Source organism: Pelobates fuscus, chromosome 5 (genome assembly GCF_036172605.1).
Source record: "Pelobates fuscus isolate aPelFus1 chromosome 5, aPelFus1.pri, whole genome shotgun sequence".
Classification (NCBI taxonomy): domain Eukaryota; kingdom Metazoa; phylum Chordata; class Amphibia; order Anura; family Pelobatidae; genus Pelobates; species Pelobates fuscus.
In genome coordinates this window covers 37,066,901-37,082,087 of record NC_086321.1, presented here as the reverse complement: position 1 = coordinate 37,082,087, position 15,187 = coordinate 37,066,901, and positions in this window count along the sequence as shown.

Here is a 15,187-nt window from a genome sequence, read left to right as displayed (position 1 = left end):
AAACGCGGAAAAAAAAACACAAAGATATTAACACAATGTTTTGAGATAATAAATTCAATTAAAGTGCAGACCCATCCTCCCGCTAAGATTAAGTGGGAAAGGGATCTGCAAATTAAAATTGATCTAAGAGACTGGGAGACTGGACCCTTCAGTCGGTCTATTCCACAGTGCATTGTTTAAACATTATGGAGGAACATTACAAATTATTAAATAGATGGTATATGACACCGGCAAAGATACGAAAGTTTTCAAATTCAGAAAGTCTGGGGTGTTGGAGATGTGGTGCAGAAGACGCAGATGAAATACATATATGGTGGAACTGTGTACGCTAAGGAGAGCATGGGATTGTTTTTTAGTTGAAATTAATAAAATATTGGGCATTACACAAATGGGTACCAGAAATGGTACTGTTACATCTAAAACTACCACAACTAGCGAAAGATGAGAAATATTTCTTAATTCACACATTGATGGCTATTAAATTGTCTATTGCCAGGAATTGGAAAAAGACGACAATAGATTCATGGCAACAATGTAAAGAAGCCATTATTCATCAATGTAAGATGGAAAACTAATTTCTGTATTAGCACGGAGAAGTATAAAATTTGGGATAAATGGATTAAGATTCTTGAAAGACCTTTATCATATATTTGAACGACACAAGTATCAAAAAAAAGGGAAAGGGAAAAAAAAAGAAAAAAAAAGGGAAAATAAAAAGGAAAAAAAAGGGGGGGGGGGAAGAAATAGGAAAGAAAAAGGGAATAATGAATTCATAAGATAAGGATAGTAAAACCAGGATAGGATAAAAGCTATAAGGAGAGAGAGAAAAAAAACAAAAACAAAAAACAAGCAGACAGTGCAGAAGATTGTTCACTTTATACATACACATAAACACTTATACATACATGCACATACCTCATATACAGAAATATAAATGCACAGTCACCTATGAACCCAAATGACTATTCACACATTTAACCCTCTTCTTCGCCCTATTGTTCCACCTCCATCTACTAACTTGACCACCTCAGACTTTGCAGCTCACTTCACTGACAAGATCTCTCAATCAGGGAAGAGATCTCTCATCTTTCTTCCTCCCCTTACAATACTTCCCCTAACTTCACTCCCTCTGCTGTTCTATGTTCATTCGCACCCGCTACATTGGAAGAGGTTTCTGCTCTGCTCCAGTCCTCCCTCCCCACCACCTGCTCCCTAGATCCAATTCCCTCGCATCTCATCCGTACTCTGTCTTCTTCTCTTTCTCCACCTCTCACTAAAATTCTCAATCTCTCTCTCCTCTGGTATATTTCCATCGCCCTTCAAACATGCATCTGTAACCCCAATTCTAAAGAAGTCCAACCTTGACCCTAACTTCCCATCCAACTACCGTCCTATCTCGCTACTGCCTTTTGCATCCAAGATCCTTGAAAGAGTTGTGTTGGACTTCCTCGAGTCCAACTTTCTGCTAGACCTGCTTCAGTCTGGTTTCTGTGCTAAGCACTCTGTGGAAATGGCACTGACCAAAGTATCCAATGATCTACTCGCTGCAAAATCTCGTGGTCACTTCTCTATCCTAATTCTCCTTGACCTGTCTGCAGCTTTTGACACTGTTGATCATCAACAGCTTCTTCTCATTCTCCGCAATATCGGTCTACAAGATATTGCTCTCTCCTGGTGCTCCTCCTACCTCTCCCAGCGCTCTTTCAGTGTTTCTTTCTCTGGCTCTGCTTCTTCTCCCCAACTCCTCTCTGTTGGTGTCCCCCAAGGTTCAGTCCTTGGTCCCCTACTGTTCTCCATCTACACTGCCTCCCTTGATAAACTCATTAGCTCCTTTGGTTTACAATATCGCTTCTATGCGGATGACACGCAAATCTACCTGTCCTCTCCTGATCTCTCCCCGTCCCTCTTGACTAGTGTCTCTGACTGCCTCTCTGCTATTTCTAACTGGATGGCTGCCCACTTCCTTAAACTCAACTTGACCAAAACTGAAGTTCTGGTCTTTCCTCCCTCAAGTGTTGTTACTCCTGTGTCTGTCTCCCTCCAAGTCAACGGTGCTACCATCAGCTCCACCACGCAGGCTCGCTGCCTATGTGTTCTCTGTTATGTTTTTGACTCCGACCTCTCCTTCAAGCCTCATGTTCAGTCTATCGCCAAATCCTGTCGTTTCCATCTCAAAAACATTGCATTCATCCGACCCTACTAAACGTCAGATGCGACTAAGGTGCTTGCCCATTACACTGTCCTTTCTCGCCTTGACTACTGTAATCCACTTCTCAGTGGTCTTAGGTGCTCTCAACTGCGCCGTTACAGTCCTTAATGAATGCGGCGGCGAGGCTTATCTTCCTGTCCGCCAGCACCTCCCACGCCTCATCCTTCTGTCAGTCCCTACATTGGCTTCCTGTAAGATATAGGGCTCAATTTAAAATACTGGTTCTTGCTTTCAAATCTCTAAATAATGCTACTCCCACCTATCTATCCTCCCTAATACACAAGTATGTCCTGTCTAGGCCCTTACGATCTGCTGAAGACTTACGTCTATCTTCTGTCCGTACTCCCACCTCTGATGCTCACCTTCAAGACTTCCCGAGGGCTGCACCGTTCCTGGGGAACTCGCTTCCCTCCTCCGTTAGATGCTCACCCAGTCTCCACTCCTTAAAAAAATCATTAAAAACCCACTTCTTCATAAAAGCGTATCAATTAAACTGTTAATAGCTCCAAACTGATTCCTCTCTTGCAACTGTCATTAGTCTAATATTATCCTTACCTTTTGTGTCACTTTACCCCACTCCCTCTAGCATGTAAGCTCATTGAGCAGGGCCCTCAACCCCTCTGTTCTTGTGTGTCCAACTTGTCTGGTTACAATTACATGTCCGTTCATCCACCCACTGTAAAGCGCTACAGAATTTGATGGTGCTATATAAATAATAACATAATAATAAAAAAATAAAAATAATCTATAAGCATACATGCATAAAAGTATGGGAAAGCATAGGTCTACACATAGTCCTTTATATTTTGATAGAATAAACATATTGGAATGCATTTTAAAGTTTTGATACATATGACAGAACAGTAAGGTAATGTGGGGGAGTGTTCATGTAAAGTGCTGGTAGTGGGACAGGAAACCCAAATCAATATGTAGTCCTTTATACTTGCTGTTAAACAGTTTGATCATTCTAGCTTCAAAGGTTTTTCTTTCTTGGGTATTTTTAAAACGCCCTTTCAGTACTTTGATTTTTAGGTCCTTCATTGAGTGGCCAGGCTGGGTAAAGTGGTGTCCAACATGAGTGCAGTACGATTCTTCTTTGTGGTGTTTAATGGAGTGTCTGTGCATATTCATTCTGTCATTTAATTGCTGTGTGGTTTCCCAAATGTAGCATCCTAGGTGGCATTTGGTGCATTGAATAATGTATACCACATTGCTGGATGTGCAGGGGTATGAACCTTTAATGCTGTATTATTATTATTATTATTATTATTATTATTGCCATTTATATAGCGCCAACAGATTCCGTAGCGCTTTACAATATTATGAGAGGGGATTTAACTATAAATAGGACAATTACAAATAAACTTACAGGAACAATAGGTTGAAGAGGACCCTGCTCAATCGAACTTACATTCTATAGAGGTTTTATATTGTGTGTGGCTGTGTTGTCTGTGCATATGTGCTGCCACAGTTTGCAGCGAGGTTTTTTGCATTGACTGGTCCCGTTTTCTTTATTCTACCCATCAGTGGGCAGCTTCCTGTTGATCAATTTTTGTTGGAGGGTTGGTGGTTGTCTGAAGGCCAAAATGGGTGTTTCAGAGAAAATGTTTTTCAGAGTCTCATCTTCTGTTAACATTGGTTGTAGGACTTTAATGATTTTCTGTATTTCCTCAAGAGCTGGGTTGTAGGTGACCACAAGTGGCACTCGTGTAGATATTTTTTTTCTTTCTGTACTGTAGCAGGCTTGTGCATGGAGTTTTTACAGCAGAGTTGATTTGTTTGGTAATAGTCTTTGATTTGTAGCCTTTCTGTCTCAAAGATTGCAGGAGTACATTTAGATGGGAATTACGAACATTAGGATCAGGAGCTGTGAAGGTAACTGTACCTGTCTGTGGGTTTTCTGTAAACCAAGGAGTGGATTGTGCCATTGTTACATGTCACAGTATTGTCCAGAAAATTCACAGATTTAGTGGAATATTCTATTTTTAGTTTGATGGATGGAATGTGTTAAAAGAGTCATGGAACTGTAACCGATTTTCTTCGCTTTCAGTCCAAAATCTGAAGATATCATTGATATAGTGATAATATTTGTATGGTTTGGTGTGCTGTATTTCTAGGAATTGCTATTCAAGATCTGTCATAAACAGATTAGCATCTTCAGAAAGATATGTATGGCCCTTTGCAAGAATGTTGTCTATTTTCTATCAAACCTGTGTCTTATCTGCACTTACGTCACTTTAACTCCTGTATCACAACTCAACTTTGAATTAAATGTGTCGTCTTGCTCAGAAATGCTTCAGACTTGAGAAAGGGAGGCTCTCCCGAAAGTTTGTCATTAAAAAATTATTTTAGTCCAATAAAAAAGGTATTACAAGATACAAATTGTATCTGTTTTTTACATATATATATTTCCTGGCTAATCATGGCAGCATATACACATGGGTTAGCTCCAATAGGACAGGATTAAACAAATTCTTATATAAAAGGAGGATCCAGAGAAGAGACCATCAGTCTTTTTCCTGTCCTTACAGCCTTTAGGAAGGGAGCTTTTTAGCTCCCTTTATAATTTTAAGTATTCTACTTCTTTCTCTATATCCTTTACAGTGTGCTATAAAGTGCACACATGTGTAATTGATTCCCACTATCTCCTTCCTATTTCTTCTCCTTTTACACAGGTTTTTATTATTACCTGTACAGTCCTGGGCTGCCTGAGACCTTTAGGAGTCATCCTGTTCGCAACTGGGGTCCCTGGCTTTCCGTCCTCGGTTCTCCCAGGTCGGGAGCTTGGAGAGGACGCTCGCACATGCGCAATGCGCTCGGTTCGCTTGGCGCCAGAATGCAGTCTGGGTAAGGTCGCGAGGTCACGGCGGCCATCTTTAACATGGGCAAAACCCGAAAATTACAGGTAATTTGCAGAAAAACGCCAGAAACAGGTTAGTGAATAAGCAGGTACTATTTAAAAGTAGCTGGAACTCGAAGGAGGTTGTTGTGGATTCAGTTATTGTACAACTTGCATTGGATTATCTAAAAGAAAATCTAAGACTCTGGGATCCTTTCTATTCTTTGCCACAGGTTTGTGTATTTCTGATAAACATTTATCCCTTTATTGTGATAGTTTGCTTTGTATAATCTAAGAATTATTTTAAATTCTTTATTGTAGTTAGCCCATTATGAGCTCTACTAGTAGGAACCCTTTACCCTGTTCAGGAGAATCCAAGTGAGTAGGATTCCATATATATTTTATCTATATTTATAACGTTAATGAAGGTTTTGACTCTCCATCTACTAACAGTTCCTTATATTACTTTTAGTAATGGAGAACAGTCTATCTCATCTCCCCCACGAAAGAGACAGAAGTCAGACCCCTGTGCAGGATGTGATGGGAAAGCATTGGAAGGCAAACAGCTGTGCTTAAACTGTTTGCAGAAAGTGGCCACTCCAACAGCCTTAACACCCACTCAGTCACCAGATATCCTGACTTGGATCAGACAGGAGGTGGCTCAGGGCATCTCAGTGGCCATGGAGGCAAGTAAGCGGTCCGTGAAAAGACCAAGACAGAGACTGGTATCCTCAGAATCATCTAGCTCAGAATACCAGGATTCGGTTGAAGAGTTTCAGGTTCTCAATCAGATTTATTCTAGTGAGAACGAGGAAGAGGTCTTGTCGGAATATCTAGACACCAAGACAGTGGATAAGCTCATCCTGAAGGTAAGAAAGACCCATGAATTACCGAAAGATCTTCCTAAACCTGAAGTTTCTGATAAACATTTTGCGAATCTTAGGAAGCAGAAGCCTTCCGTCCCTCTTCACAGAGCCATTAACCCCTTAAGGACACATGACATGTCTGACACGTCATAATTCCCTTTTATTCCAGAAGTTTGGTCCTTAAGGGGTTAAAGAGGTGGTTACCGCAGAATGGGAAAAACCTGATAAAAAGGTTCCGTTTTAGGGCAGGCTATCCAGGCTTTACCCTTTGGAGGAGAAAACTTCAAAGAAATGGACGACACCTCCAAAAGTTGAGGCTACCATCTCTAGGGTAGCTAGGAGAACTAGTCTACCACTGGATAGTTCAGCCTCCTTGCGGGAGCCAATGGATGTCAGGGTACCTGTGGTCTCTACCTCCGAAAGAGGTAGAGACTTAGCTGTTCCTCCATCCAGACGGTCTGATGGCTCCCTTCCCCGCGGTCTATCCGGTCATGCTAGGCCGGCCGCGAGGGAGTGACTGCCTTTTACAGCATCTAGGCAGGAAGTAGTCATCAGGACACTCCCCCGGAACAACCTGTCAGTCAATGGCTGCAGGACCAATCAGGACGTCTTGGGGGCGTGGTTACTGCTCTGAACAGGGTATTTAACAGAGCTTCTTTCATTAGCTCATTGCCCAGTCGTGGTTCTAGCTTGTTCTAGTCACTCAGTGCTTGTGTATTCTATTATCCCTTTTGGTTTTGACCCGGCTTGTTTACCTTACTCTGCTTATCTCTGTTACCCTTGATTCGGCTTGTCTCTCGCTTACCTGTCTTCTGTTACCCTCGACCTCGGCTTGTCTTTGACCATTCTATACTGTACTACTTACGTTAGTCCGGCCATTCTAAGGTCCGGTATACGTATCTGGCTACTGTTTGTACTCTGCGTGTTGGATCCCTGTCCCGATCCTGACATTACGACAGGGCCAATGGATCCTGCAAGTACAAACAGTCAGCTGGCTGCTCCTGATCCTAGGTTTGAGGCCATGGATCACAGAATGGATCAGATGGCGCTTGCGCTACAGGCTCTATTAGCTTGTGCCAATAAACCACCAGAGGAGATACGTAATACCCCTGTTTCTCCTGTCGGTTCAGGTCTAGAGGTAGCCACAGTGGGTGCTTCTTCTCACATTACCCCCCCAGTACGCTATGGTGGGGCTCCTGAGAAGTGTCGTGGTTTTTTAAACCAAATTAGTATCCACTTTGAATTGCAACCTCGCTCTTATCCTACAGATAGGGCAAAAGTAGGATTTATTATCACCCTACTCATTGAGAAAGCTCTGAGAAGGGCCAACCCACTATGGGAGAACGATAATCCATTAGTTTATAACTATAACGCATTTGTAGCTGCTTTTAGAAGAACATTTGACCCTCCAGGTAGAAAGGTTAATGCAGCCAGATTACTGTTGCGCCTGAGACAGGAGAACCGAACACTGGTGGATTATGCACTAGAGTTCAGGTCTCTGGCGGCAGAAATCAAGTGGAATGAGCAGGCGTATATGGATGTATTTTTGAATGGCCTATCTGATGTAATCCTTGATGAGGTTGCTACCAGAGAACTCCCTGAGAATTTAGAGGATTTAATTTCGTTCATCTCTCGTATAGATGAACGTCTAAGAGAGAGACAGAACACTCGAGAGAGGAACCAGAGACCTTCTTTTAGGTTAGCTCCCGCTGTTCCAAGTCCTGACTCCACGATATCTTTGCTTACTGAACCTATGCAGATAGGGTATACCCGCCTCTCTGAGGAGGAAAGACAGCACAGGAGAAGAGAGGGTTTGTGTATGTATTGTGGAGCCAAGGGTCATTTACTCTCGAACTGTTCTAACCGCCCGGGAAACGCTCGCACCTAAGTCTCTCTAGAGGACAGGCCTTGGGTGTTTCTATTTTGTCCTCTACTCCTGATTATAAAGATCACAGGCTTCTGCTACCAGTTTCCTTAACTTGGGGGAAGGAAGTAGTAAGGGCTATGGCATTGATAGATTCCGGTGCTGCTGAGAATTTTATCGACCAAGCCTTTGCTAGTAAGAACAATTTCCCATCCCAGCTAAGGGAGACACCTTTGGCCGTTGAGGCCATAGATGGTAGACCACTACTAGACCCTGTTATCTTTCGTGAGACCATACCCATTAATTTAAATGTGGGTATCCTACACGTGGAGAATTTATCTCTTCTGCTCATTTCGTCTCCTTCCGTTCCCATAGTTCTGGGGTACCCATGGTTGAAAAAACATAACCCTATTATCGATTGGGAGTTAGGAGAGATACTCTCGTGGGGCCAGGGCTGCCAGGATCGGTGTTTGTGCAAGGTTTCTCCATTAGCTAATATTAACATACCGGAGAATCCTACTCAGTCCACAGAAAGACAAATACCAGACCTTTACCTAGACTTAAGGGCAGTGTTTGACAAGAAGAATGCCGATTCTTTGCCTCCACACAGGTCATTTGACTGTAAGATTAAGCTTCTACCCGGCACTATGCCTCCGAGGGGCCATGTATATCCTTTGTCTGTTCAGGAAAACTCGGTTCTAGAGGAGTATATTCGGGAGAATTTAGAAAAGGGATTCATCAGGAGGTCTTCTTCTCCGGCCGGGGCTGGGTTCTTTTTCATTAAGAAGAAGGATGGCACGCTGAGACCTTGTATCGATTACCGAGGCTTGAATAAAATAACTGTCAGAAATGCCTATCCTATCCCACTGATTACCGAGTTATTTGATCGTCTTAAGGGCTCCAAAATCTTCACCAAGTTAGATCTCAGAGGGGCTTACAATTTGGTGAGAATCCAGCAAGGTCACGAGTGGATGACGGCATTCAATACCCGGTATGGCCATTACGAATACACTGTTATGCCATTTGGACTATGCAATGCTCCTGCAGTATTTCAAGATTTGATTAATGAGGTACTTAGGGAGTTTCAGCATGATTGTGTTATTGTTTACCTGGACGACATACTAATACACTCTAAGGAGATTGAGACTCACCATAGGTCAGGTCAGAAAGGTATTACACAAGCTGCTGCAACATGGTCTATATTGCAAATTGGAGAAGTGCAGTTTTGATCAGTCTCAGGTAGACTTTCTTGGATACGTGATTTCTGGGGAGGGTTTTAAAATGGATCCTGTAAAACTTCAATCTATTTTAGACTGGCCCTTGCCCAAAGGACTCAAGGCTATCCAAAGGTTTATTGGTTTTTCCAACTACTATAGGCGCTTCATTAAAGGATACTCCTCTATCATTGCGCCTATTACCAATATGACCAAACAAGGGGCTGATACTAAGTTCTGGTCTAAGGAAGCTCTGGGTGCTTTCAAGACTCTCAAGGAACTTTTTGCCTCGGCTCCCATTCTAGTCCATCCTGATACGACTCTGCCTTTCTTGCTCGAGGTCGATGCCTCTGAGACAGCAGTTGGGGCTGTTCTGTCTCAAAGGTTAGGGGTGGATAAACCGTTACACCCTTGTGGTTTCTTCTCTAAGAAATTTTCTGGGCCTGAGAGCAGATATGACATCGGGGAAAGGGAACTGTTAGCAGTCATTAAAGCCTTAAAGGAGTGGAGACATTTGTTGGAGGGGACCCTACACCCTATTACGATTTTGACGGACCACAAAAACTTGTCCTATATTGGGGAGGCTAAGCGCTTATCCTCTAGACAAGCTCGTTGGTCCTTATTCCTGACTCACTTCAATTATGTACTGACTTACAGACCTGGTTCTAAAAACTCTAAAGCCGATGCATTATCTCGCCAATATGAACCTTCTACTGTACCTGAACCAGTTCTTTCTTCTATAGTTCCGAAATGCAATATCATTGCTAATACGAATCTCAGGATTCATTCTCCATTACTGGCCGAGATCATTAAGTTGCAACATCTAGCACCTAAACAGACTCCTGCGGGCCATCATTTCGTTCCTCCCGCTCTTCAACTGGAACTTTTACAGTGTTTACATAATAGCAAGATGGCGGGACATCCTGGTATCCGCAAAACTTACGCGTTGATCTCTAAGGACTTCTGGTGGCCTGCTTTACGGAGGGACATTGAGGAGTTCATCGCTGCATGTGAAGTTTGTACTAAAACCAAACAACCCCATACGCTTCCATGTGGATTCCTGCAACCCTTGGAGGTTCCAGAAAAACCATGGTCCTGTTTGGCCATGGACTTTATTGTCGATCTACCTATCTCTAAAAGACAGACTGTTATCCTCACCGTGGTTGACAGGTTTACTAAGATGGCACACTTCATTCCCCTGCCTAAACTCCCGTCTTCTCCCGAATTGGCAGAGATATTCGCTAAGGAGATTTTTCGCCTACATGGGATACCCTCTCAAATTGTATCGGACAGAGGCTCCCAATTTGTTTCCCGCTTTTGGAGGTCCTTCTGCTCTCAACTTGGTATTAAATTAAACTTTTCTTCTGCCTATCATCCTCAGTCTAACGGAGCTGCTGAACGTACCAACCAGAAAATTGAACAATATTTACGATGCTTTGTTTCTGAACACCAGGATGATTGGGTCGGTTTGATTCCTTGGGCGGAGTTTGCACACAACAATCTCGTTTGCGATTCTACTCATTCAAGCCCCTTCTTCATGAATTATGGTTTTCATCCGTCTATTCTTCCTTCGGATTCCCCTTCCCAGGGGGTGCCGTCGGTTGATGTTCATGTTGCCAATTTGAGGAAGTTGTGGGATCAAACTCGACAAATCCTTGTGCACAACTCTATGTTGGTCAAGAAACACGCTGATAAACGTAGAAGGGCGGCTCCGGTCTTTGTTCCAGGTGATAGGGTATGGCTGAGCACGAGGAACATCCGTTTAAAAGTGCCCTCCATGAAGTTCGCTCCTCGTTATATTGGACCCTACAGGGTGCTGACCCGTATCAATCCAGTTGCGTATCGTTTAGCTCTTCCTAATACCTTACGCATCCCGAACTCGTTTCACGTTTCATTGCTGAAACCACTCATATGTAACAGATTTTCCTCCACAATAGCCCCTCCTCGCCCCGTTCAGGTGGAGGGTCAGGAGGAGTATGAGGTTAACTCTATTATTGATTCTTGAATCTCCCGGGGGAGAGTACAATATCTGGTTGATTGGAAGGGATATGGTCCTGAGGAGAGGAGTTGGGTACCTCAGGAGGATGTTCATGCTCCCCGTCTCCGCAGGGCGTATCACTCTCGCTTCCCATCTCGTCCCGGTTCATTCCGCCCGGTGGGCGTATCTGAGAGGGGGGGTACTGTCAGGGTACCTGTGGTCTCTACCTCCGAAAGAGGTAGAGACTTAGCTGTTCCTCCATCCAGACGGTCTGATGGCTCCCTTCCCCGCGGTCTATCCGGTCATGCTAGGCCGGCCGCGAGGGAGTGACTGCCTTTTACAGCATCTAGGCAGGAAGTAGTCATCAGGACACTCCCCCGGAACAACCTGTCAGTCAATGGCTGCAGGACCAATCAGGACGTCTTGGGGGCGTGGTTACTGCTCTGAACAGGGTATTTAACAGAGCTTCTTTCATTAGCTCATTGCCCTGTCGTGGTTCTAGCTTGTTCTAGTCACTCAGTGCTTGTGTATTCTATTATCCCTTTTGGTTTTGACCCGGCTTGTTTACCTTACTCTGCTTATCTCTGTTACCCTTGATTCGGCTTGTCTCTCGCTTACCTGTCTTCTGTTACCCTCGACCTCGGCTTGTCTTTGACCATTCTATACTGTACTACTTACGTTAGTCCGGCCATTCTAAGGTCCGGTATACGTATCTGGCTACTGTTTGTACTCTGCGTGTTGGATCCCTGTCCCGATCCTGACAATGGATAAGAAATTGGATTCTGATCTTTCCAAGATATATTTGTATATTCGGCGGGAGGTACTGGATGCCATCCAGCTGTTTGTCCTACGGCGGTATCAAGAGCCATGAAAAGTTGGATAAAGGACCTGGATACAGATGTGGAAAGAGGAATTAAGAGAACATGACCTTCGGATAGCCACGGAATTTGTAGCTCAAGCTGCTTTAGATATCACCAGGATCTTCTCCCGCACCATGGCCCTCTCGGTAGCAGCTTGGAGAGCTTTATGGTTGCATTATTGGGGTGCGGATTCCTTTTCCAAGTCCAATTTATGTTCCATACCTTTTGAAGGCGAGCTTCTATTTGGAAAGACCCTAGAGGAATCCATTAAAAAAGCAGCTGAAGGGCGTAAGGTCTTTTTACCCCAAGAAAAAAGAACCAGGAAACCAGGCTCCTCTTGGTCTGATAAGCGACAATATTTTCGGGATGCTCGTAGCTACCGACCAGGTAGAGAGTTTAACAGGAGTAGTAATTGGCGTGGGGGCCAATCATATGCTTCCCGTTCTTCCCGAGGTAGAAACCCTTCCTTTTGGGGAGGCAAGAACTTCTGACTATCCGTCAGAGGTTGGTGCTCGACTTTCCCTCTTCTGGAAGGTTTGGGCACAGGACATACAAGATGCCTGGGTCAAAGCTATAATTCAAAGAGGTTACAGATAGGAATTCCTCAGAAGACCCAGGGGCAACTTCTTCATTCCCACAGGTCTGCCCAAGGACGAGGGCAGAAGCAGGGCTCTGGGAGATTATGTTCAGAACCTCAGGTCCCAAAGGGTCATTGTTCCAGTGCCAGAAGAGGAACGATTCCAGGGTCACTATTCACCTCTGTTCTTAGTCCAGAAAGACAAGGACAAGTGGATACATATTCTGGACCTGCAGAGGATCAACAGGAGACTTCTAATCAGATCCTTCAAGATGGAGTCTATAAGATCCATCTCCCCAGCTATCCGGAAGGCAGATTGGCTCATATCCATCGACTATACGGGACGCCTATTATCACATCCCGATAGCCAAGGAACATCATAGTTTTCTCCGATTTGCTATAGGAGAAGACCACTTCCAATTCAGAGCACTTCCATTTGGCCTGAGCACAGCACCCAGAACCTTTTCAAAAGTGTTGGTCGTGCTTATAGAAAGATTTAGGATTCAGGGAGTCTCTCTGTTCCATTTCCTGGACGACCTTCTGCTGGTAGCACCAAACGTCCAGATGGCGGTGCTACACAGATAATTTGTGCTATCAGAACAACATGGATTCGGCTGGTTAGTGAATCTACAAAAAAGCAGCCTCATTCCATCCCAAAAGATTACGTTTCTGGGGGTGAACTTCGACACACTCCGGAACTCTATCTCCCTTTCACAGGAAAGGATACAGAGGATTTTAATCTTTGTCTACAAGATTCTGCACCTTCGTGTGATAACAGCAAGAACATACTCCCAACTTCTGGGCAATCTGACCTCTTCTATAGGACTAGTCAGGTGGGCCCAGTGGCATCTCAGAGTTCCTCAGAGGTCGTTCCTGAACCAGTTCAACCGACGGGTTATGGATTGAAATCAACCCTTGAAGATCTCTCCTGTAGTAAAAATGGACCTGGCCTGGTGGCTAAGAAGGGTGAATTTGGAAAGAGGTTTTCCTTTGATAGAACCCAATTGGATCCTATTAACAACAGATTCCAGCGCACATGGTTGGGGTGCCCACTGTCAGGACCGAATGACTCACGATCGATGGAACAGACAGGAGTCGGTTCTTCCGGGGAATGTTTTGGAATTACGGGCCATCCGCAGAGCTCTCATACACTTCAGGGGGATCCTGAAGAACAAGTGGATACGAGTACAGTCCGACAACCAGGCGGCTGTGGCCTATGTCTCTCATCAAGGCGGTACTTGCAGCCAACTGTTGATGAAGAAACTACGGCCCATCATGAGTTGGTGCCAGAAAAATATTCAGGGTATTTCTGCAGTACACCTTCCGAGGATTCAGAATACCATGGCGGACTACCTGAGCCGCGTGACCATAGACAAGAGCGAGTGGCATCTAAGCCCCGAAGTATTTCAGGAGCTGTCTTTGATCTGGGGAACCCCAGAGATAGACCTCATGGCAACGGCCCAGAATACCCAGGTCAAACCCTTCTTCTCGAGACTGGTCGGTCACAGAGCCAGGGGGCAGGATGCTCTATCCCAACCTTGGAGGTTCACTCTGGCCTATGTGTTCTCTCCTATACCTCTCATATACCCAACTCTGAAGAAGATTCAGAAGGAGAAGGTAGAGGCATGCCTGACGCAGTCATTAAAACTCTCCTGAGGTCTCGTAAGATATCCACTTCCTCCACATATTATAGGATTTGGCATGCCTTTGTTTGCTGGGCACAAGAACATCAGGTGGTGATTAAACCTCTGGCGTTATCTTCGGTGCTCTGTTTCCTATAGACTGACCTGGACAAAGGCTTTAGCTATAACACTCTGAAGCTCCAGGTATCAGCTCTATCCGCTTTGTCAGGTACCCGATGGGCACTTGAACCATTGGTCATCCGTTTCCTTAAAGCGGCGATTAAGATCCGGCCTTCTCTGAAGGTATTTCTGCCGGCATGGGACCTACCTCTGGTCTTGAAGGCCATGACTAGGTCTCCCTTTGACCCACTTGACCAAGCTCCTTTGATGGTACTCACTCAAAAGGTACTCCTATTGGTAGCAGTTACTTCCGCACGAAGGATATGTGAACTCCAGGCATTATCCTGCGAAGAACCTTACACAAGGATTCTTCAGGACAGCTTAGTCCTCAGACCAGTCCCGGAGTTTTTACCTAAAGTGATATCTAAGTTCCACTTGAACCAGGAAATTGTTCTACCATCCTTCTATCCAAATCCCTCTTCTCCTTAAGAAGAAATTTGGCACACTCTGGATGTGGTTCGAGCATTGTCTATCTACCTGGAGAAGACCAGCCCCTTCCGTAGATCGCCCATACTATTTGTATTGCCTTTTGGCCACAGGCGGGGTGAAGCTGCCTCTACCTCTACATTGAGACAGTGGGTGGTATCGGCCAGCTCATGTTCTTACAAATACTTATCACTGCCGGTTCCTACTGGTGTTAGAGCTCGCTCTTCTCGGGCTATCGCAGCATCTTGGGCTTCTGTGGCAAATGCTTCTCCTGATGAGATTTGTAAGGCTGGCACTTGGTCTTCGGTGAACACTTTCATCCGCCATTATAAGCTGGATGTTAAAGCTACAGTGGAATCTCCTTTTGGTCATCAAGTCCTTAATTCAGTCCGCTCCTTTTGACGCTCGTAATATGTATATTTATATTTATCGGCATTAATAAAATATTTGTTTGCATTCATTATGTCTCTTGTTTCCCTCCCTATGAGTTTGGGTAATCCCATGTGTATATGCTGCCATGATTAGCCAGGAAAGTGGAAAATGTATTCATAC